The sequence below is a fragment of the Corapipo altera genome, unplaced genomic scaffold (assembly GCF_003945725.1).
Source record: "Corapipo altera isolate COAL_440 unplaced genomic scaffold, ASM394572v1 113, whole genome shotgun sequence".
Taxonomy (NCBI): domain Eukaryota; kingdom Metazoa; phylum Chordata; class Aves; order Passeriformes; family Pipridae; genus Corapipo; species Corapipo altera.
In genome coordinates, this window is record NW_020884895.1 from 11,587,300 (window position 1) to 11,610,204 (window position 22,905).

General features: G+C 48.3%; 1 long non-coding RNA gene across 3 annotated transcripts in view; it reads right to left on the minus strand.

The window, feature by feature from the left end:
* Nucleotides 1–70: 70 nt before the first annotated feature.
* Nucleotides 71–22,905, minus strand: part of LOC113949238 — an 81,065-nt gene continuing 58,230 nt past the window's right edge. For all 3 annotated transcript variants that reach the window (XR_003528392.1, XR_003528393.1, XR_003528394.1), the window contains exons 3-4: nt 19,828–19,927; nt 71–2,855 (exon numbers count right to left, since the gene is read on the minus strand). This is a non-coding gene — a long non-coding RNA (uncharacterized LOC113949238). The remainder of the gene's footprint in view (nt 2,856–19,827; nt 19,928–22,905) is intronic.

Consider the following 22,905-nt stretch of genomic DNA (forward strand, 5'->3'; position numbering starts at 1 on the left):
CGGGGGCGGGCGGAGCGGCGCTTCCGCCGCCGGCACAGCCCGTGAGCCCGCCGGGCCGGGGCCTCCCCTGCCCGCAGGTACCGGGAGGAGCGGGGGCCCGGGGCTCTCCCTTGCCCGCAGGTGGCGGGAGGAGCGGGGTCCCGGCTGTGCCGCCCCGAGGGCGCAGGGTGAGCGCGGTGCCGGCAGCTGGGCTGACTCACCGCAGGGTTACGGCAGCGCCGCGGGCAGGGCGGGCTGGCGGCAGAGCGCTGCCCCAGCCCCGGGCTGCAGGACCCACCATACCCACCACATGGGAAAAAGGTTGGAATTTCCCCTTGACACGTGGCCACGACGGCAGTCGCGTGCGGCAGTGCCATCCCCTGTGTCCCACCTGGGCTGTGCAGTGGTGCCATCCCCGTGTCCCACCTGGGCTGTGCAGTGGTGCCATCCCTGTGTCCCACCTCACTGTGCCCGCCCAGGCAGAGGCTCGCGGGGCCCCTGTGCCCCCCACCTGCCCGTTCATTAGGGAACACGTTGCACCTGCCTGGCTCGGGCTGGAGTGCTGGGAGAAAGCTGGGAAAGGAGCAGCTTTGTGGTAAAAAAATAGGACGTAAACCATGAATCTGCTGGGAATTCTGACACATCAGTCGGAAACACTGTGTCTGTAAAAATGGTGAACTTAACTGTGACTTTGGTAAGTTCACCGTACATCTGAGGAGAACAGAGTAAGTTTTAAAAAGCAAAACAAAGGCATGCTTATGTTCCTGTGCTGGCGGCTGCACAGGCCTTGTCTTCTTCCATCATGGCACACGTGCTCTGGCAGCCCAGCCAGGGGTCCCTGTGCTCCACAAGGCACAGCCTCAGCAGAGTCCCTGACAGAAGTGACATGGATGATTTTCTGTTCTATTACATTCAGTAATAATAATTACAACATGCCCTTGCTTCACTGCCTGCTCCTCTGCAGTTAAAATCTGCTCTGCTTCCATTGGAAAAAAATAATGATCCCTATGTTTTAAAAAACATCTTGTCAGAGCATGTGGAGCATTTAGCATGAATAATTATTTAGCTCCACTATTAAATGTCACATTGGACATGAATGTAAAATAAAATTTTAAATACTTCCCTGGTATTACATCACAAAGCTAAACTGCTTTTCAGGCTTCCCTCAAGTGCATGAAAGACAAAACCTAGGCCTGATTCTGTTCCCATGTGATTAACACATCCACTCTGGACTGGCAGAACAGTAACATCTGGAATATTTGGAGACCCTGGAGCCCAAGCTCTGCCTCCACAGCCTGGGACTCTGCAGTGCAGAGCTCTGGAGCTGGGCCAGGAGGCACCCAAGGACACAGCTCATCCCTGCTGTGTTAGTCCTGCCCTTCCCGCAGAGCTCTGCTGCTGGAGCCGGGGGGAACCATTCGGGTCATTTCCACGTGAGTGGCCCTCAGGAAACACTCTGCAGGGGGGAGCAGGGAAGGCTTTGTTAGGCTGAGCAAGTTACCTCACCCCTGACTGGCAGGGCCCTCCTTTCATCACCTGTGAGATGCAGACTTGATTTCTGCTGAGACTTGAACTGAAAGAGCAATCCCAAAAGCTTTGATTAGAGCCTGGACTCACCAGGGATGATGTATGGTAAGTGCCTGGCAGGTGCAGGACTGGAGAACTCCTGGGGGTGGAGGAGTGAGTTTTGGGGAGTGCTCAACAAAATTACTTGGTTTTTTATGAATGGGCACCCACTTAGGCTCCTGGATAAACTTGCAGAAGGGCCAAAAAACCATTAGATTTGTAACTGTTCTCTCCAGACTTGCAAGAGTTTGTGTATCACCAAATCAGAAAAGAATAGAGTAGATTAGAAGTGCTCTGTGATATTTTCAAAGGTATAAAAATATTATTTACACTAAGCCTGTTTAGTAGGTAATAAACCATCAGACAAAAATACAGAAGGAAACATAAGGAACAGCCAACCCCAGGTACATGCATACAAACCTCAGATATATTAATTCTTCTCCCAGGAGATCCCAGGGAAAACAAAAATTTTGCTAAGAATCAAATTAAATAAAGCACAAAGAAATTAAAATAGGCAAATTTTTATGTCCCACAGACGAAAGAAAACTGCAAATTGCCACTCCAGCTTTAAACAGCCAAAGCACAGGGAGAAGCCACAGGCAGACCCTAAAATGCTGGTTCAGTTGTCAATTGGGATTTCACACTGGATTATTTCTAAAATTATCTCTCAGCTGTCTACATGAAATTGCCAAGGAATTGGATATAGCTGCTCCATATTACTTAACTCACAAATCCTAATTATTAATAACCAAGGTAATCAGCTTTTACAAGATTATTCTCTTGCACATACTTATTCACTGTGCTGCAATTACAAGGGTAATTTTGGTTGCACCTCAGTGTTCCATTTCATACACAGTAAAGGAGAAGTAAAACCTTACAATAAAATTGCCATCATAAGAAAAGTAAAATCAACTCTATAATTTAAGAGAAGAAAGAAATGTAAACATAGTAATTAACCCATCCTACAAAGCCAGGTCACAGTGTGAAATCACTGAGGCACTTGTGTAGCAGTGCCCAAACCTGATAACAAGCCCACAAATAATAGTCAGATTAAACATCACTTTGGAAGGGTTACAGGGTTCCATATATACTTTTGTGTAAGATCTGAATGTGAAAATGTAAATGTTCATGCAGTAACTTACAGGAGATGTGTAAAGAGTCGGGCCTGTGCTTTCTGTTAAACGAGAGAAGAGGAAGACGAATCCGTGGACACTTTGTATGTCCAGTTTCAGAACCATCTCAAACCTCCCCTCCAGCTCTGGGCTGTCTCTGGCGTGTGCTGGGCTGGAGCTCTTCAATGCTGCAAACACCTGGAGATGTTGGGACACACCTGTAATTCAGCGTTTCTAAATAAACTGACTCAGTTTGCTGTGTCAGTGCTCCCTAACCCGTACTTTGACCAGCCCTCTCTGTCCCTCAGCCAGTTTTGGGATGTAAGGAGGTGTGGAGCAGAACCTGTGCAGTGGGAGCTGCAGCAGAGAGAATTCCCATGCAATGCTGCATCCCTTTGGAACCTTTCCCAAAGCCAGGCCCTGAACTAGCCATGAACACCCCTACAGCTTCAGAGCTGTGCAGGTGACCCTGGCTGCTGGTTTGGGCCCATGGTCCCCCACTGCTTCCAGCCTCCTCAGGGGCATTTCCATCAACATCTGCCCTCTGTGCCTCCAAGAGAGGGGAGGGGTGAAATGGCTCCAAGGGAAGTGCCCAGCTTTTGGTTAATCCCCCAGGAATCACTGCATGTCCCGTCTGTGTTAACTGACAGCTAGGAAATAATAATAATACAAGTAACATTCTTTTGAAACTCCTCTCTTTCCCTGGCTTTGGGCAGCTGAAGAAGAGCCAGCCCTGCTCGGATCAGAGCAGAATTAGCAGGTGGGGAAATAAGGCTCTTACTGCCCCCCAAAACCCCTCCACAGCCCCAGCAGGGCCGGGTCAGCACGGGTGAAGAAAGGCTGAGCTGTGAGTGTGACAGAGCTCTGCTGAAATCCCCCTGGCACTGCTCTCACTGCCTGTCCAGGGACAGGAACCAGGGCAGTGGAGCCTCTTGGCAATGTGAGGAGCAGGGTTTTCCCAAGGAGGACACGGTTGCTCCAGCAACACAGGCAATCCCAGAGCACTGCAGCCGTGGGGCACAGGAAGGGTCGAGCCTTCCGACCTTGTGCCCCCTTTCCTCTCCATACAGTGGTGTGTAGGCTGGGAGACATTCTACTCTGAACACTGCCCAGCCAAATTTTAACCGTGAATCAATCCAAGAAGGCAGAAGACAGGTTCTGTAATTATTTCTGTTTTCCTCTGAATTGTTTTTGCTGTTGTTAAAATAATCAGCAGTAGTAGAAAGCTTTGCAGCATTAACCAAAGGAAAACCACATCACATTGCACTGCAGGAATAAAGAACCTGTTAGTGCTCCTGGACCATCAAATTTGAAACAAGATGCTCTTTTTACTGTTAAACTGGGATGAAAAGACAAAAGAGTAAGAAAGAATGTGTAACCTGAGAAGTCTGACCCTTCCTCTCCAGTTTAGTTATATTCATGGGTTTTCCAATTTTACGATTCCATTTACACATTTAAATTCTAACAGTGAATTTCCTCTCAATAATTCAAAGACCATCCTTTCTACAGGATAATGGTTAATGGAATGTCCCTGAAAATGTAGATACAAATTTTTTTATCTGATGACTATAGTTCATAAGATGTTACTGTTTAAAGAGTTTGCAGGATTTCAGACATCTCCCAACAAAAGGATCGAGGCACTGCTTGCCATAGCTGAAAAGTTTTGGTGGTTGCCATTAGAAACTCAAGCACGGCTGGGAGCCTTCAAGGACAGTCTGTGCAGCTCAAGGATGCTGATTGCTGGATCTGCTCTCTTTGTTCTCCCTGAGGCTGCACAGAAATGTCTGAGCAAGTGACGGGGCAGAGTGGATCCTTACTGTGGGTACGTCTCCAAAGAGCTGCTGCTTCTTGCCTAAGTTTGGTTTCTGCTGGGATTTTTGGTCTGTTTTTTAAGGAACGAACATTCTGCTCATATGGGAATTCAAAAATATGTATATAAATGGAGAACTCCGGTGTTTTTTATTTGTTTCCTGAAGGATAGGTGATGATTTCTGTGTGTGATACACACTGTCACTCTGCAGTGGGAGCAGGTGAGTCACCTGCTCTCAGCCCCTGCAGGCTGTGACTCCCCAGCCTTGCAGTGCCACTGGACTTTGCCAGCCTGCCCTGCCCTTCCCAGGAGGTTCCAGGGGCCCGGTGCTGGCTGTGAACACACCAGGCACTCCACAGGCCTCTCTGGCTCTGCACAGGGGGCAGCTGTTGCAAACAGAGGCGGAGATTTTCAGAGCTGACTGTCCCGGGTGGGACACCTGAGCCCTGGGGAATGGCTTGGCTGGATTGGGTGGCTCACCCCAGTTCTGCTTGACGAGCTGGAGATGGGGCAAAGGTTGGACTCCATGATCTTAGAGGTCTTTTCCAACATAAATGATTCTGTGATTCTGTAATTGGGCTGACTTTAGAAATGCTGAACCTGGTTTAGTTTCAAACACCTGATTAACCTGTAGTTATGTACCAAGTTCCCCTTTGCTGCATTGAAATGCTGGGATTTTAGGAATGCCATAGCAACAGAATCAGACAGAAAGGAGGTCTGGAGTGTGGGGCAGGGAAGCTCGTGCCTGTTTTTCTCTAATGAGCTGAAGCTCTGGAGTGTGCCTTTCCCCCTCACATTCCAGTTTCCCATTTGTGCTCCCTCTGTGCTCCACGCCTCCCTTGGCTGCAGTCCTGCAGTGGAAACTATGCATGGATGCATGTGGAGCTGGGGGCTGGGAGACCTTCATTCCGAACTTCAACAAGCCCGTGGTTTGGCCTAATTGGCCCCAAATAACCAGGAGTTGGACAGAATTCCCGGCTCTGAGGCCACTCTCCCATTCCCCCCCTCTGCCTGGCCCTGGGCTGTGCACAGAGCACTCTCCACACAACACCTCGGTACCCTTGTGTGTGTGAGGATATTTCTTTTCCAAACATTCTGAAAAATTGGCTCTTCTCTTATTATCTTTCCTCTCCAAGCTATTACAGGTGTTCCTAATTCAACTCTGATCCCACTAATTAGCTCAAATACATTTTAATTAGTGGAATTCATTCTGCTGTTAGGTGTGCCAAAATTCATATCTATGGTTTCTCTGAGCTCAGTTTCTCAAGTTGTCTCCTTTCCAGTCAAGCTCTTATTTTCTAGCAGTACCTTAAGTGTTCTTCTTAGTTGGAAATAATTTGTATCCTATCATCTAAGTCCTTTTTTCATCCTTCACTTTACTGTGACTTATTTCTTGACCTACCACACAAACCAGTCGAAATTCTAGACCTGATAGGTGCAGTTATCAGGGAGACAAAGGGAGCGGGGATGTGTAAAGCAGGATATTGCAGGAGAGAAAAGCCCTTCAGCTGGAACAGCAGCAGGTCAGGAGCAGAGTGAGAGTCTGAGAATTCATACAGCACTTCTAACAAGACTGAAAAGAGAGAGAAGAGGGGCGTAGAGACACTCACTGAGCCAAGAACAGATTCCCAAAAGAAAAGAACTCTGATTTCAAAAGGAAGGGGGGAAAACGAGTGGATAGAGCAAGTCCTGCTTTGCCAAGGAGTCTGATGCAGGAGCACGGCCAGTGCACTCTGCCTGTGCAGCCAGTCTGGCTGAGAGGATTCATTTTATCTGCAAAACAAGTCCCCAAAGACAAAACATTTTTATTGCTTTTAAGTTGGTTTCAAAATTAGTCACGGACTGATTTCAACCCTTAAATCAAACTGAAGGTGATCAAGACCTTGCAAAAGTCTTTCATCCAGAGAGGCAGTGCTGGACCCAAAATAAGCAGAAACCTTGCCCAGCATCGCTGCTGTGGAGAATAAACCAGTTTATAAACGTTAATAAAGAGTTGAAAAGCTTTTCAAGTTTCTCTGACAAAGCTCAGCACAGTGACAGGATTCCTTCCAGGGTCTGGCACGGGCAGGCTCGGGCAGGGGCTGCCCACAGACTTTGCCTGGTTGGGAAGAGCTGGAACAGCGAGAGCCTCTCAGAGGACAGGGACAGACTCATCCCAGTCCCACGGGCTTTGCAAAGGCCTTACAAGTACCTGGAGCTGGAAGGGAGCTCAGCACCCGGGTGATGGCCATGGAAACAAAACCCTGTTTTGTCCTGAGTCACCAGGACAGCACCCCGAGGTGCTCATGATCCCTCAGGCTGAGCAGAGCCATCAGTGCTGGCTGGCAGCGGCTCCAGGGAGCTCGGGAAGCCAGCTGGAAGCACCGAGCCCCCCGGCTGGTTCCACAGCCCCCCGGCTGGTTCCACAGCCCCCCGGGTGGTTCCACAGCACGGCTGACAGTGCTCTGTGGCCTTCTGAGTGACGAGAAAGAGTCTGTGGATTGTGGCTCCTGTTCCAGCACCGCTCATGTTCGTACATGGTCTCACTGTGTTTGGATCTCATTTTTACAGGCTGCTTTATGTATTTGGAATGGAGGGGGTTTTAATGTTGAATTATGCTCCTTGAGGGTATAAAGAAAGAAGGAAGGAGTGGATTAAGGTACCCAGACATACAGCAAGAACATTTCTTTCTCAGAAAATGTTGCCTGGCTTCTTCCTCTTGAGTTCTGTGCTGTTAAATACACGGCCTGGATCCATCCCTGGTGTCAAAGTGCTTTTGTTTCATCTACAGTTTTATTCAGTTTCTCGGGAGATGAAAGACAAATAAAGAGGCTGAAAATGTTTTCAAATGCAGCCTGAAAGCACGAGAAAAAACATTAACCTTTTGTTTCATTGCTTGGAAACCCCAAAAAGAGAACTGCAAGCAGCAGTTTGCCCGTGAGACTGTCAGTGCTTCCTGTTCTTGTTTCTGCGTGTTCTTTCCCTCTTAAGAAATTAGACAAAGAAAAGGGGCACTAAATTGCTGGCATCCCATGCCCCAGGGTCCTGAATTCAGCTGGCACTGCTCAGGCCCACTTTCAGCACCTCCCCATGCAGTGTCAGAGCAGCCACTGGAACCATGGATAACATTCCTTGGGAATGCTGTGATGCAGCTTATGATCCCCTGTTTTTCAGTGATAAAAGCCAGACACTAGAAGGAAACAGAGAACATGTTTTTCACTCTAAGACAGAAGAGAAGAACATGTGTTACAAGCCAGTTTACTCAGCTCAATACCTACTTGCTCGGTATCATAATTAATCAATTCTTCAAGTAGCAAAATAACCAAAATACACGATTTAGCCATCTCACAGTGAGTTGTGTGGGCTCCTTGTAAAAAGCTACTATTTTAAGTTCAGAGATGTTAAAAATCATATAGAAATGCTTGCACAAGGTGACCTATCGTGTACTGAGGGGAATGTTAATTTTACCAAACAAGATGTTTTTCCATCCAGATATTTCTATGGATTTCCCTGGGTGCTGATGTGCGTGTGCCTTATGGACTCCTGGGACTTGGCAACAGCCACACAATAAAGCTCAGGGGAAAGGAATTCGGTCTGACAGTCCAGCCTGGCACTACCCACACCTCTCTGGCTGTACAAGGAATGATTCTTAATGATCCCTGCAGTTAACTCTGTCCCAGCTCCTCTGTAAATGATCCTAAATGAGTTTGCTGATTTAGAATTAGTTTTTCAGCTCAATTTATACATGCCAGCTTTAGGAAAATGTAAGCTTAAATTGGAATATGATAAAAATTGTAGTTTCCCTTGTCCAGCTGGGATGTGAGGGGAGTCCTGCAGCAGCTTCCACACTGACCTCAGGCCATCAGCCACCATAAACAGTAGGACAGCTTTTTTTTATAGCATCATTTTCGTAGTGGGATAAAACCAATTTTTTAGAGGAATTAATGATCTGAAGAACAAAACACTAATTAAATGGATTTTTTAATGAAACAGGCAAACAACCCTTCTACTTGTACCCTGAATCTCTTTACTTTGCTGTTGATGTTTAACTGGATTCCTTTCTATGGTAACATTCCCTGCAGCACCTCAGGGCATGAGGGAACTGAGCCTGGAGTAGCCCTTTTTGTCATCACTGAAATGCACCAAAACCATTCGGTCAGCACGAAAACGTCATGAGGAGTGGGAATATTGAGGTTCTCTCAGAAGACAAGGCAGAAACACGGAGCAGTGGCACACCAGTGTCCCAGTCCCTGCTGCGTGGGTCTGAGCAGTGCCCAGTGCCCCCAGTGCCCCCAGTGCCCCCAGTGCCCAGTGCCCCCAGCGCCCCCAGTGCCCCCAGTGCCCCCAGTGCCCAGTGCCCCCAGTGCCCCAGCCCCTCCGAGGGCACAGCTCAGCTGCTCTGTGAGGGACCAGCACCAGCCGTGCCCGTGGCTGTGGCACCAGCCCGTGGCCACCACAGGGGCAGGGGCTCCGGGGCCCTTCCTGACCTGGCCACGCTGGTGACAAGCAGCAAAAGTTTGTGCCCGGTTTGCACTGAGCTGTTCCTGCCCCGAGGCCGGGGGTCGCTCAGGGGCCGTTCTGGTGGGGCACCAGGAGCCTCCTGGCTGGTTTCTGGGCTCTGCCTGGAGCTCGGGGTCAGCCCCAGCAGCCTGCTGGGTGTCCAGCTACAGCCACTCAGTGAGGGAGAGTTCAGAAAGCCATTCCCAAAGCTCCTGAGAATTCCCAGAGAAACGTTCAAGGCAGAAGCCAGAGACATTAGAAAGAACAGCCAGCTGCAGATGCTCTTATCCTGGTGAGTGAAAACCTGGGAATACTTGAAATACTCCAGATAGTTATGACTGGGCAGCAAATGCCACAGCAAAGATCTCTTTGTTTTAAGTAAACCATTAACAGAGCAGCCCAATCACAATGATAAAACCCACACTGATATTCTTGGAATAAACTCCCTCCCTGTAGCTGGCCCATCTGAAACTAAAACTGCGAAAACTGAGATTCTTCCAATAGCTGGAAAAAACACATAAAGAGCAAGCTCCTGGGACACAAAATTTGGAAAGCTGATCTTTGAAACACAGGAGGTTTACTGGAAGTACATTGTATTACAGCAAAGGAGGTCTGCTTTAAAATTTCAGTCCAAAAATAGCCTTTCTCACAGGGTCCTACGTTGAGTGAATATACAATAATAATGTCATATCACATCACATCATATAATTAAAAACTTTGCCCTTTGCACAGTCAAATTCTGGTTCTTAATTACCCAACTGATTTAATCCATGGTTATGATTTCAGAAAGAACAGTGTGTTTTAACAGCAGTCCATACCTGATTTATTAAACTCCTTGAATTATTGCACCTGGAGGGAGTTTAAGTACCAATATATTTGGCATTTTGAACCAAACAGGCTTGCAGAAAAAAAACTAATAGAAAAAAAGTGTGTCTCAGTTCTCCTCTCTTTTATGTCACCACATACACAGGTTGAACACAGAAAGAAATCAGATTTTCAGTCTAAAATCCGCAGTTGTTGCAGGACATTCTATACCCACAGGAAAGGGAGAAGGTAACAATAAGGAACACCTTTCTTTCCAGTCTTTCCAGTCTCACTCATCTCAGTCCTGCAGGACCTTACTTTTATAAACCCCACACCAATAATTCTTTCCCACCACAGTTCAATTAATCTCAGTCTTCAACAAATTAGAGCATCAGTTTGCAGCCCCTCTGCTCCTACACAGGTGGTGTTTGTTTAAGCCTGAACTGCTCCAAATCTGGTCATTCACCTTGTTTTCATAAAACACAATTGTGGTTCTTTTTTTCCTTGGCAGAAAGCTCGATAAGAGTATGGCCTTAATCCATTACAAGCATTAAATCACATTGCTAAGTGGTGACCCTTCGGCTCCATCCCTGCCATGGGAATCTCATTCATGTGGTAACACATGTCTTGTTGGCAGCCCTCGCCCTGCTTGGGTAGGCCAGTGGAGCCAAGGACAGGACAATGTCCCCATCCTGATTGTTTTGGTGGGAGCCAAGGACAGGGAAAGCTCCCCATCCTTCCTCTGTTGGCCTATGAGGGAAACGTGGCCCCAGGTCACAGCAGGGCGTTACACCCCACACCCAGCACAGACAGTGGCAGAGGGACGGTGATTTGGGGACATAACCAAGGACAGGTTACTGTTCTCAGCCCTGCACTGAGCCCAGCTGGGGAGGGCACTGAGCTGAGGGTGTGCCCAGAGCTGAGGTGTGCCCAGAGCAGCAGCACCTCTGTGCAGCCCATGGCTGTTGGGAAACACGAGTGTTCACAGCTGACCTGCCACTGACAAAGAGTCGGGTCCCTTTACCCAAGCCACTGGTCTCCATTGTCCCTCTCCCTCCCAAAGGGAGCAGATGTTTCCCTCATTTATGCAGAGGGAGGGCAGGCAGATAATGAATCCCAGAATGAGTTGTTCCTTCAGAAGCTCCTAGTAACCACCGGGAATGCCAGGCTGGCTGTCCCAAAAACACACCCAGCTTTGCCCAGGACTCAGGCACAGGACAGCAAATGGGAGGCAGCCACTGCTCACACATAAAAGCTTCTGTCAAGGCAGAAGAAAAGCTCAGCATGGTTTTAGTTCTGTATTTAAAAAATACAGTAGGAAAAGCTCTTCACAAATCCAAACAGAGGCAGCTGAGCTGGCAGCTATACCAGCCCCACATGAACAAGCACAAAGCAGGGACCTTCCAAATCCATTAGGAGAAAGATTACAAGATATTACTTTAAAAAGATCCATTTCCCCACCGGGCCACGAACCATCATTTCACTCAGACATGCTTCACATTTTGTCCATTCCTGTTTTCTATGGAGAAGCGAAAAGCCTGTTCAGAGAAACCAGAATAGAATGGAATAGATTTAAATGTGCCTTTGTGATAAACACTATTAAAGACTGTTTACTTAATAGAGAATAAAATTAGAAATGGAGTCCTTTTAAAAAATAATAACGTGTAAAGTAGAGATAGTTGCTATGATTCTTAAAAAACTCAGGCATTATTTCACACATCTCAACACCTATTAAGGGTAAGACAGAGAGCACAAGTGTCCTGCCTTGGAGATTCATTTATTTATTAAGCCTTAGCAGACACTGTGTCTTACAGGGAAATGGATGAGATGGAACAAAACATGACTGGAGTGAGAATGTCCAAGACGTGGAAAAACAAGCGAAGAACAGGCAGTTCCAACTTGTGTATTCACAGGCCAAACCCCAGTCAGTGAAAATGAACAGATGACTTAATCACTTTAACAAATAAGGGTTCTGTTTGGATGTCCTCAGTTGGAGAGAAAGTCCCTGCTGGGCTCCTTGCCGTGCCCTCTGCCCCGGGGGCTGCAGTCGGGGCTCTCAGGGCAGCAGGATGAGGTCCAGCAGCAGTTGCAGGGCACCAGCACAGTCCATGGTGCATCCCTTCCCCAGCACAGGGATGCCCCCGTGAGTGGCCCTGGGGTGGTCCCAGCTCCATGGAGTGTTGTCCCCAGGCTACAGGAGATGCTGTTCCTGCATCACCCAAATCTAAGTCATATGTTGGGCAAGTCTTCCAAGTCCAGACAGGGCCTGAGCTGGAGGAGCAGCCTTTCTCCTGGCACCGCTGAGACACCAAGTGCCCTCAGGTTCCCTGTGCTGGAGAAGCACTGACCTGTCAGCAGGCAGAGGTGTGCCTGCCTCAGCCAGCAGTGCTGCTCACTGGCAGGTCTGGGCCAGTCACACCCCCTCTGCTCCTCAGGGGAGGTCTGTGCTGGGAATGCTGGGATGGACAGAGCAGAGCTGAGCACAGCCAACGGGCCTGGCAGTGCCCTCACCTCATGGCACAGTGATCAGGGGCAGAGGTTTATGGAGCTACGGCAGGAATCCCACTGGAGCAGCTTCAGAGAATGGTTTTCCCACTGCCCGTTCCTTGCTGGCAAGGAAAAAGGGAACAGCTTCCTTCCTTCCTTCCCTTGCTCCAGGACTCTCTGGCTTGCCCGGTGCCCAGCCAGCAGCACACCCCTGTCAGTGCCAGAGCAGGCACAGCTCAGCTTCCTGCCCCAGGGATGACAGGCTGGGCTGAGCTGGGCTGGCATGGACCTGCTGTGCTGCACCAGGGACAGACAGCCAGGACACCAATCCAAGGCCTCTGAATCCTTTGTTTCTCCTGCATTCAAATTCTCGAGGTAGATAAAGAGAGAAGAAGTTCATGACTTACATTCCTAGACTGATAAGCTTGTTTCCAATTAACTTTGACAAGCCTCCAGCTGAAACTGTAGTGTGACTAAAACTTTGAAAGTGGAAAAAGTATGGAAGTGTTTGACCTTGGCCATTGCTTATCCTAGTAGCAACAGAAGAACTAAACTCACTTTTTCTTTTTTTCACCCTATTTTAGTCCAAAAAAGAGCCTTGCAGCAGAAGAAATGTGAAAAGCAAATGAAGAAGAGAAAGTTAGATTTCCCTGTCCTTGAGGAGATAAGATTCAGCAAAACCAAAGTGACCTTGGTCAAACTATTTGATAATAAATGGGTGAGCCTTTCTCCCCAGCCTCTCTGGAAATTTAAAACTCATTCCTAACAGCATTTTTCACCTTTTTCCAAAAACTGCCCAAGCTGAATTCATAGAGGTTTTTCTGCAACTGACTGATCTCACCTGGAGACAGATGATAAAATAGAGTCCATCAGAGAGTCCAAAAACCACCTTCCTAATCAGGCTAAATTACTGCTGACCCAATCCCATATCACTCTGCCCACATAAAGTAGAGGTATAGCGAAGACACCCAGTATGATAATTGCTACTGGACATTAATTATTAGCTATTTCCATTTACAGACCAGAATAATATACACATGTTAGCTTGCCAGTCATATTACTTCAGATTTAAAGCTAGGGACTGAGGCAGAAAAATATAAAAAACACTTCAAAGAGTGATTGTTATACAGTGGCAAGCATTCATCCAACAGCAATTAAATCCCTTGCACAAATGCAGTTTGTAAGAGATAAACTGGTTTAAACAGATCCCAGGAGCAACACAAGTGTGATTTGCAAACACATCAACTGCCCCTGTTTTCCTCACGTTGCCTTTGACTCCTGAGCTGCCTCGTGCACACTGTCCTTGTCTGTTCCAGCCTTCCACCCTTCATTCCTGCTCCATAGTCCTGGAGTTGATGCCTCCCCCTGCACAGACAGGAATGGGGCTCTCCTGGTGTCCCCTTTGCCTGCCCAGCAATCCGTGACCATCCTTGGCAGTTCTGGAGCCCTGTGGTCTCCTGGAAAGCCCCCCCAGGAAACCCTCACCCAAACTGCCTGTGCCCAGATTCCTGCCTCCAGCAGAACCCCAGGTTTGGTTCTTGGACCTTCCTGCTCCCTCCGTTCACCAAGGCTGCTGCAAGAGCTGTGATCCTTCGCAGGGAGCTCCAAGTACAAGCACTGACAGTGACAGTTCTCCTTACACATTGGATATCTTTCATATAAGAATTTAAGGAGTAAACAAGTGAAAGGCTGTTTGGATGAATCACTGGAGTGCAGCACCCTGAGATTTACATTTCAGAGTCCACTTAAGGCATAATTCCTCTGGTATTCACTGCAGTGTTTCAGCTGTGATGAACACATGTGGAATTAATAAGAAACACAACAGACTGTAACAAGAGTCCCGCTGCTGTCAATGCAACTCAGGAGAGTCAATAGAGAACAGTTATTTATAAAAACACTAAATCATCATGAGACTATTCAAGAGCCTGTCATAGAGAAATCTGCACAGTTTAGCACTGGACTTGGAGTTCATAAGAATCCTCAGGCAAAGCCAAACAAACCTGACTGTTAGCTGGGAGGTGTGGAACAGCCTGGGCTGACTCCCAGGGCCAGCACTGGGCCAGCATGAACCTGATCTCCTGGTCAGGCCTGGGCTCAGCAAAGGACCCTGAGGGCTGTGTGAAGGGGATCTGCTCCAGAGAGAGAGCTGAAGGAGCCAAGTGTAGGACAGCCAACCACCAGATTGTCTCTGCCTGTTCTACAACCCTTTCTCTGGGAGAAATGCCTGGGAACCATATTTTCCTGCCTACCCAGAAACCACGTCCATAGCATTTGTACTGCCAGACATATACACAGACAGGAGGATGTGTGTATATGCACAGGAACAGCTCACCCAGGGGATTTGCTGAGGGTGATGTTACCACAAAGGAAATTATAGATATCTAATTATGTAAAAAAAAAAAAGTAGTGTTTGACTCAGGTGACCACTCATATCATGAGTGATCAATATAATCAAAATTATTATGCCAAGTAATTGGACCTGGGGCCACCAGCACAGCCCAGGAGCCCTGGCTCCAGAGCGGGAGGAGGTGATGAGCCCTTCAGGCAGGAGAAGGTCAGAGGTTGCTGAGGTTGGCCCCACACAGTCACTGCTGGAAAGATCTGAAGGTACAAAACCTTATGCAAGTCAACAAGTCATCTTCAACAGGACTTGGGTGTCTGGCTGGAGTGGGCACAAGGGCTTCTTCTTTTAGGAACCATTGCCCAGAGCAGCTGTGGCTACCCCATCCCTGAAGTGTCCAAGGCCAGGTTGGACGGGGCTTGGAGCAACCTGGGCTAGTGGAAGGTGTCCCTGCCCATGGCAGGGTGGGACTGGGTGGGCTTTGAGATCCATTCCAACCCAAACCAGTCTGGGATTGTAAGGGAAAATAAGAGCATGAGGGAATGACTGTGACCATTTAATGTTAAAATATGCAAGTCTGTTCTATGTGTTATCGACAGAGACATTTTTGTTATATCAAAAAGCAGCAAACCAGCCCTTTGATAGGAACTGGAACCACAAGAGCAGTAACAGAATTTCAGAGCAGAAGTGAGCTTGAAGGAAGACTCAGAGATGTGTTTGTAAGGAGAACAGAGGAACTGCCATCAGTAAAGAGGCACAGATGTGAGCATTTGAACTGACAAACTCACTCCAAATTTGCAGTACTGATCAAAGGGTTGACATGGAAAAACATCTCTGAATTTCTTTTCCCCTGTAAATTAGCAAGCATCCCTCATTCGGTTGTACTTGATTGTTTGTGGGAAATGCCCTTTATAGCAAATAGGAAGAACACAATAAAGCTGCAAGAATAACACTGCCTGTCATCTCTTACCTTCCCCAAGGCTGTCAAAAATGGAAGTGTTTAGCATACACAGACTATTGGAGCATATTAAAACTCTGAATTGCAGTTCATCTACAGACCTTGCTCTTTAAAGAGGCAGCTGAGAGCCCCTTGCACTTTGGGCAAAGCCTCCAGGAGCATATTGAAACAAACCTCTACACCACCCTTTCGGAATTCCATCTGCTCCAACTCAGGTCACAAAAGAACCTTCTTATTTTCCTTGTGCCTAGAGAGAGTTCAGCACAGGGTCAAAGGAGAAATGGTTAGAAATATTAAAAATGGAGAGGAAATAAAAAAGGAAAAAAAATCTCAGGATAGCAGATCCTGGAAATACTGAAGTTTAAAGCCTGAGAATTGGCAAGTGGCCAAGGAACATAGTGCAGAGAGACATGGGGATTGCAAGGAATTGGCAGGCAGACAGCATGGGAGATGCCAAATGAGAGCTCTCAAAGAGTGAAATGAGTCACAACTTAAAGAAGGAGATCTGAGAAAGAAAATCCAGCACAAGGGAGAGGGAGAGAAAGGAGACATGATCCAGGACCTGCAGCTTCAAAATGTTGGACAGAAATAACTGAAAAACCCAATTCTCCAGATTCAACCTGGGGTGTGACAGAGAAAGGCAACAGCCCAGGTGATGGGGCACACAGAGAAAGCACTTGCAGGGAACCGGGATAAAGCCATAGTCCAGAAAAGCAGTGGAATGTAAGTCCGGAATCGCTCCCGGGCGGGGAGCTGCAGGTTTCTGTGAGCATTTCTCTCCCTTATCTCCAGGCTTTGCTATGCAAAGTGAGCCAGGACTGCCGCGATGCTGCTGCAGGGAGGAGCAAATTTAACAGGAACTCATTCCTTTGTAAAAGTCTCTTGGCTTCCCTGGAGATTTCAGACAAACCTGCAAGTTTAGGGTACATATGAAAGTTGTGCTGCACTCTCGGCTAGTCACGGCTTTGTCTCTACCTGCTTGCCGCGGTAAGGAATAAAGCCTTGCCTGCTGAGAAAGGGCAGAGTCCTTGTTTCAAGAGAGATTTAAATATAAAAGGATGTGCCACTTGTTTTGCAATCTGCAGCATCTGCTCTTTAGCTCTGACCTGGGCACACAGGCAGCACACAGTGCTCTCTGCTGTCAGCTCATCCGAAATCTGGAGCAACTGCTGGTGAACTCTCCTTCCCTCTTTTGGGCTCCGGCCTCTGATCAGTAAGCTGAAGTTGCTAAACAAGGATACATGCTGAATCTTTACCCCGAAACAATGTATGCACTCTCCTTATTATTTATGCCTACTAATCCTGGTTTAGCACAGTTAACACAAGCAGTTGTAGTCTCAGATCCAGGTGCAGGCACACATGTCCGACACAAACCACTCAGTTATAATTCCAGCAGCTTCACTACCTTCTCCCTTCACAGCCATTTTCCCTTTTGGTAGAAAGGTGTTTTCTTACCACCACCGTCTTCCATACAAGTGCACTTTGAATCCCTCTCTAAGAAGAGATTAGGGTCGATGAGAGCGGTGGGGGGGTGTGGAGGAGGCGGGTGGGGGCTCTGGGCTCCCAAAGCTCTCACCTCGCTGAGCTCACGGCCCATGGGACAGAGCAGGGACAGCCAGACCCAGTGGGTGGGTGTGACACCGCTCAGACTTTCCAGAGGTGACACCTTAGAGCTACTGAGGACCAGGAGCACCTGAGCAGGGAGCTCTGCCCCCACCCCAACTGCTCAGTGCCAGTGCCACAGCGGAGCACAAAAGGGGTTTAACCAGCTGTGGGGTCCAGCACATTCACCTGAGCCTCGGGACCTGTCCAGCCTTAAAACTGATCCACCCCCAGTTTCTGGCAATGTCCAGAGTCATTTCCCCACTGGTGTGCTTTTGTTAAGTACTACAGAGCAGTACCATGGAACTTGCCCCAAACCCAAACCAAAGTGATCCTGTGCCATATGATGGGCTGGTGAGCTGGGATGGATTTGGGACATCCAGCACCAAACACCTCAGCGGGAGGGAAGCACAGGGCCCTCCAGCTTTGGGAATGGCAAAACCTCAGGGATTTTTATTGCTTTTGCTGAAAATTAAATAAAGGCAGCAAAGCTCTTAAAAGAACAGAAAGCTCATGGCAGAGTGTGGCCTCACATGTTTATCCCGTGTCTCCAGAAGTACTCGGAGCATTTGCCATGTGGAAAAGCAAGCCAAGCAGCTATTTTTAAACTCCTTTTATTCAACACATATGGGATGAATTCTGTTAGAAATAGCGACCTTCTGATGTAGTTATTGCAATTGCCACTAGACAGAGCTGTTCATCTGATTTCTAACCTCAGCAGTATTTATAATCCCAGTGATGTGCTAGAAATCCAGGAGGAGTTTGTATTACAGACTCCTTCAGAAAAGTGGCACATGCCTGTAACAACTGCCTGGCGTGAGCAGCCAGGGTGTAGCTCTTGCAGGACACTATAAATAATCTCCTCACTGGAGCTGAGGGCAGCATCTGCCTCCCATGAATTCCCTGGTCCCTCACCAAGAGCGAGTGATAAAGAGATGACAGATGAGAAAAAAACCTGTTTTTTCTTAGTTAAACTGCAGTGTATGTGTTGGACTTGGAAATAAGGAATACATCTGGAGATCTAAAAGTGCTGTGGCAAATCCCTGACTGTGGAGTTACTGTCAAACACATTTTGCCAGAATTTGGGAAAGGTGCAAACAACGGTGCTTTGGAAAACAGAGAAGTTTTCCTTCCGGGCAGGGAACGTGCATTCAGACAGTCAGTAAGGGAGTGCCAGAGGACTGGACTCAGTGATTAGGACAGTGCAGGTTGTTAAGACACAATATTGCAGTTAATCACCAGGCAATGCTCCATCTGACCCTGGTTGCTGCAGCACTGCTGGGGCCTCCTGCCCAGTCCCTCCCACCAGGTAATGCAGAAATCACCCTGCAAATTAAGTGCTTGGGGACATCCATGGGGTTGTGCCAGTTGGTAGCATCCAATTATCTGCTCTTTTCTGAGAAATTGAGGGTAAACCACATTTTCTTTAAAGACAAGCAAGCCTTCCTTTTGTGAGGAAGCAGAGAGAGATCAGCATCAGTGCTGGTTCTCCCAGGCTCACACCCTGATTTGCATCACGGGCAACGTGGAGCAGGAATTTCTGGAATTTCTGCAGCTGTATCTGCAGCACTGATTTCACCTGGTGATTGGAGTGAAGCGGCTGTGAAGGCCCAGGCAGCTCCAGGCCAGATTCCCCCCCCAGAGCAGGGCTGTGAGTGTTTCCCAGGGGGTCAGTCGTGTCCCTGCTGCTCTCGGGTGTGGGGGTTCAGGTGCTGTGTCAGGCTCAGTGAGTGCTGAGGCAGGAACTGCCCCTGTGGGCAGGGACCCTCTCAGGATGTGCAAGGGCCCCAGAAGGACTTAGCATCATGCCTCAGCACCTTAATTAATACCTTTGTTACTTCAGAACACACCTGTAAAACCTTTGGCTCTTTTTCTCACTCCCTCAGCTCACTGACTTTTGCTTTCTGTCAGTCCTTGCCCTAATCCCAGGGTGGTTTCCCTGCAGAGCTGCAGGGCTGTGCCCAGTTCCCCCCCTGCCACCCTGCCTCGTGCTCAGCAGTCAGGAGAGGTGAGAGAAGAGCCCCCGGCCTGACTGGGGGCTCCAGCTCCCCTTGAACGGTGCCACAGGCACTGAATGCACAGTTTGGCTCTGCTCTCAGCGTTATTCCTCCCCCAAACACCACCAAGCCCCGAGGCCGAGCCGTGCCCAGCCCGTTGTGCGGGTGCAGGGATGGGATCAGGATTGGGATCGGGAGGGAGGAGTGGGTTGGGAGTAGGTGGCAGTTCCTGCTCTCTGCTCCACCTCCTGCCTGGGGCAAAGTGCAGGGCCACAGCCCAGCCAGTAGCACGTTAAACCAGGGTAATTTAGCAGTTGCAATTTCCAGCACTAATTATTTCTGTAAAGCTTCTGAACCCAGTGGCATTTGTTGCACCTATTGCCTCCTCACCTCTTGCAGAATTTTTAGCTGAGAGAATTAAGAGATTGGTCATATCCACACGGAGATTAAAAAAGGAAACTATGATCCCTTTGTCAGTTCCTCTGATGATCTCTGGACATTGGCAGAGGGTTAGTCAGGGTTTGAAGGCGTGTAAAGCAGAAAGAAACATCAGCAGGTGTGTAGGAAACACTCCAAGAAAGATTCAGGCCCGGATACACAGCCCAGATATTGGGTCCCCAAGTTCTGCTTTATGCCAGCTCATTCTCCCTCTGGGACAGCTCAGTGGAACAATGTCAGGAATTGAACATTACCTGGTATGCCCAGGACTTGCTTTCCTGAAGTACAGTTCTGCTGTGGGGCTTCAGTGAGGACACGAACTCCTGAGCCTTGGATTTCAGTCACAAGGATGCACTAGAAAAGCACAAGAGGAGATTAGATCACCAGCAAAATTAAATTATTAAAAATGCCTAACTCTCAGTTCTAAGCATTATGGTGACAATCCGGCTGCATAAAACCCTTGCAAGTGGTTTAGAAAGTTACACATTCACATTCCAGAGGGTGATGCCTTTTTTGCATAGAGATTATATGTGTATTTGAGGAAATCTCAATCATAGCAACAAAATTCCATCTGCAATATAAATATCTGTCGTACTGTCACCTTGGAGGAAGCTCTGCATTTCACAGGGGTCAGGGATTGCTGAGACAATGATGTAGCACAAAGAGTAAATCTTCAAAGTCTGTCAGCTAAACACGGGATACAGAAAAAACTGAAGATGGGAATTTTCCAGCCCCTTCTGTGTTCGAGCACATTTTCCAGAGTTAAGGATTGAGCACAGATCTGAATGGGGCGTTTGGGCTGTCCTTAAATTCTGAGCTCCTCTGCCTGCCAGATTACGGGACCAACATCCAACCAGTCACTTCTACACTGCAAAACTGTTGGGTAATTCTTAAAGATAAAACATTTATTTGTGACAATACAAAATTCAACTACAGCTACATCCATTGCCAGGCTCCTGCTTACCCCAGTTCATGCTCTTGCCCCCCTGAGTTCTTCCCCCCATTTTTGTCCCTTCCTATCTGCCATGATATCTTGTTGACTCTACCTTAGAGTCACTGGGACCAGATCAGTTGGAAACATTTAGCAGTCCATGAACTGAGTTCTTGTCAAACCAGCCTCTGTTTTTTACATTTTTTACATTTACATTTGCAAATGTGTTTTTTCAGCAAACACAACATTTCTTGGGCAAGACATGATGTAAATATTGGCTGACAGTGTCCTAGCAGCAAAGCTGTGCAGATACTGGCCACATGAAGAAGTCTGCTGTATCTGGGCTAATAAAAGCAAAATACTGTTCCTTTCCCAGTCCCCATGCAAGGGCCATACTGCAAGAATAATGCTCCACTGCAGCCAGGAAAATCACACCAGTACTGTTGGCCAGGGTTGGAACAGCACTGTGTGCATGCAGCATGCATGGACTGTAAATTGATTTAATTTTGATGTCATGAGAATTAATTTGATAATGGTCCCTGATAGGGGAACATGAAGCTCAAGTCTGAGAAATAGATTCAAGAATCTGCTTTGTTTTGGGAAAGTGACACCTCTGACTTTAAAAAAGAGAGATTCATGGATTCTTGAGTTGATCAGCATAAAAAACCTTTGGAGCAAAGTCAAGTTCAGATTCGGGTGAAGCCGATGAAGTGCTGGAGCTCCAAAGGCTGGCCATGTCCTGGTTCTCGAGATGTTGGAGGGTGGCATTCCGGGGAGCTCAGCAGTGCTTTGGGAACATTCACCCGCTTTGGCCAAAGGGCCGGGAGGTCACTCACCTCCAGGTCAGCCCGTGACCCTTCTCCCTGCAGAGCAGACACCGGGTGGTCGCTGGGCTCAGAGAGGGGGGGCACCCGGTGCCCGAGCTGGGCCTAGTTAAACCACAGCTCAGAGTCGCAGCTCCTCCTTTCTGTCACTGTTTTAGGAAAGTTTTCCGTGCATCTGCTTCTCCATCCCACCACAGAGTGGCACTGCAGCAGTTGCCATCCGCCCCGGCCGGGGGGTGAAGGACTGGTGACAGCCAGGTCTGGGCTGCACTGAGTCACCACAACCACCCCCTGCTCACACCGTGACACCCCCGCACAGGGTTCACTTCTTTGCACTTGCAGGAGCCATTTGGGGGGAGTTTCCTGCTTTATGTCCACTGACAGTCTAAAACCTTTCCTTCTGCCCTCGTGCAGGACCCGCTACATAAACCACAAGGAGCACAGGGCTGGGTTCTGGAACACTGGAACTGGGTTAGACTCCCTTCTCCCAGAACAAACCCTGTGCTGGCAGGGCTGTCCGAGGCTGTGTTCAGCTGGCAAAGGCTGTCAGCTGGAATCACCTCAAAGTGATGGGGAAAAAAGTGATTTCTGAACTAATCAAACCCACGATACCTTTGTCCTTATTCATCTCCAGTTTCAAGGCTGTGAGGAGCTGCCTGCTGAGAAGAGCTGGCCAGCAGTCCCAGATTTATTGGCCGTTTTGAGCCAATGGTACATCCATTGGGAATTCACCCTCTTCCAGCTATCTTCACACAGGCCAGCTCCCCCGACCTGCATCCAGACATGTTCTATTGCCACAGCCAGGATTATCTCTTTGGCTTGGCCCACACACTCCTCTGTTGCCTCCCTCACCCCGATAGCTGAGACAGAGCTGGCTCCAGCAGTGCTGCTGCCCCAGCCAGCTGGCAAACCTCCTCCCTACCAGCCTGCACTTATCGTCTCCCTCTCGTCCAAGAACTGGTTGGGGATGATTTGTTGCCACTGAAGTGCTGCTGCTCCCAGCAGCTGCCTGTCCTGTCTGGCAGCTGGGGCCAGGTCTCCTCGAAGTGTGGTGCTGGCAGGGCTTGGCTCGGGGACCCCAGCCAGGCACAAGTGGTGCTCCCAGACCTAGTCCCTCTGCAGGCACTGGAAAATAGCCCCCAACTGCTGGGGGGGAAAGCAGTAGTGTGAGAACTAAAGGAACTAACAAGGAAATGGAGTAAAGAGACAGAAAGGAGAAGCCAGACACTCTTGGGAAACTCTTATTACTGAAAATGCTCTAAAATCAGCGTGAGATAGAGAGAATGAAGGGACCAATGGAGCTCATTGACAAAAATGCCATACATCTCATGCCACATCACATCCTGCTCATGGGCGAGCTTGTTCTGAACAATACGAGCTCATCTTCGAATTCATCTGGAGAGGTCAGGCCAGGAGATGAGAAGGGGAAGAAAAGCTTTGGGGAAGCTCTGAGCTGGCATGAAAAGCTCTGGGCTGGCTGTCACTCATTATGCTTCAAAGCTCTTATTGGTGTTCACTTAGTTTTTAATTGGAATGAGAAAAGCAATATTGTTTTTGCTTGCTATTGCTTTGTTACA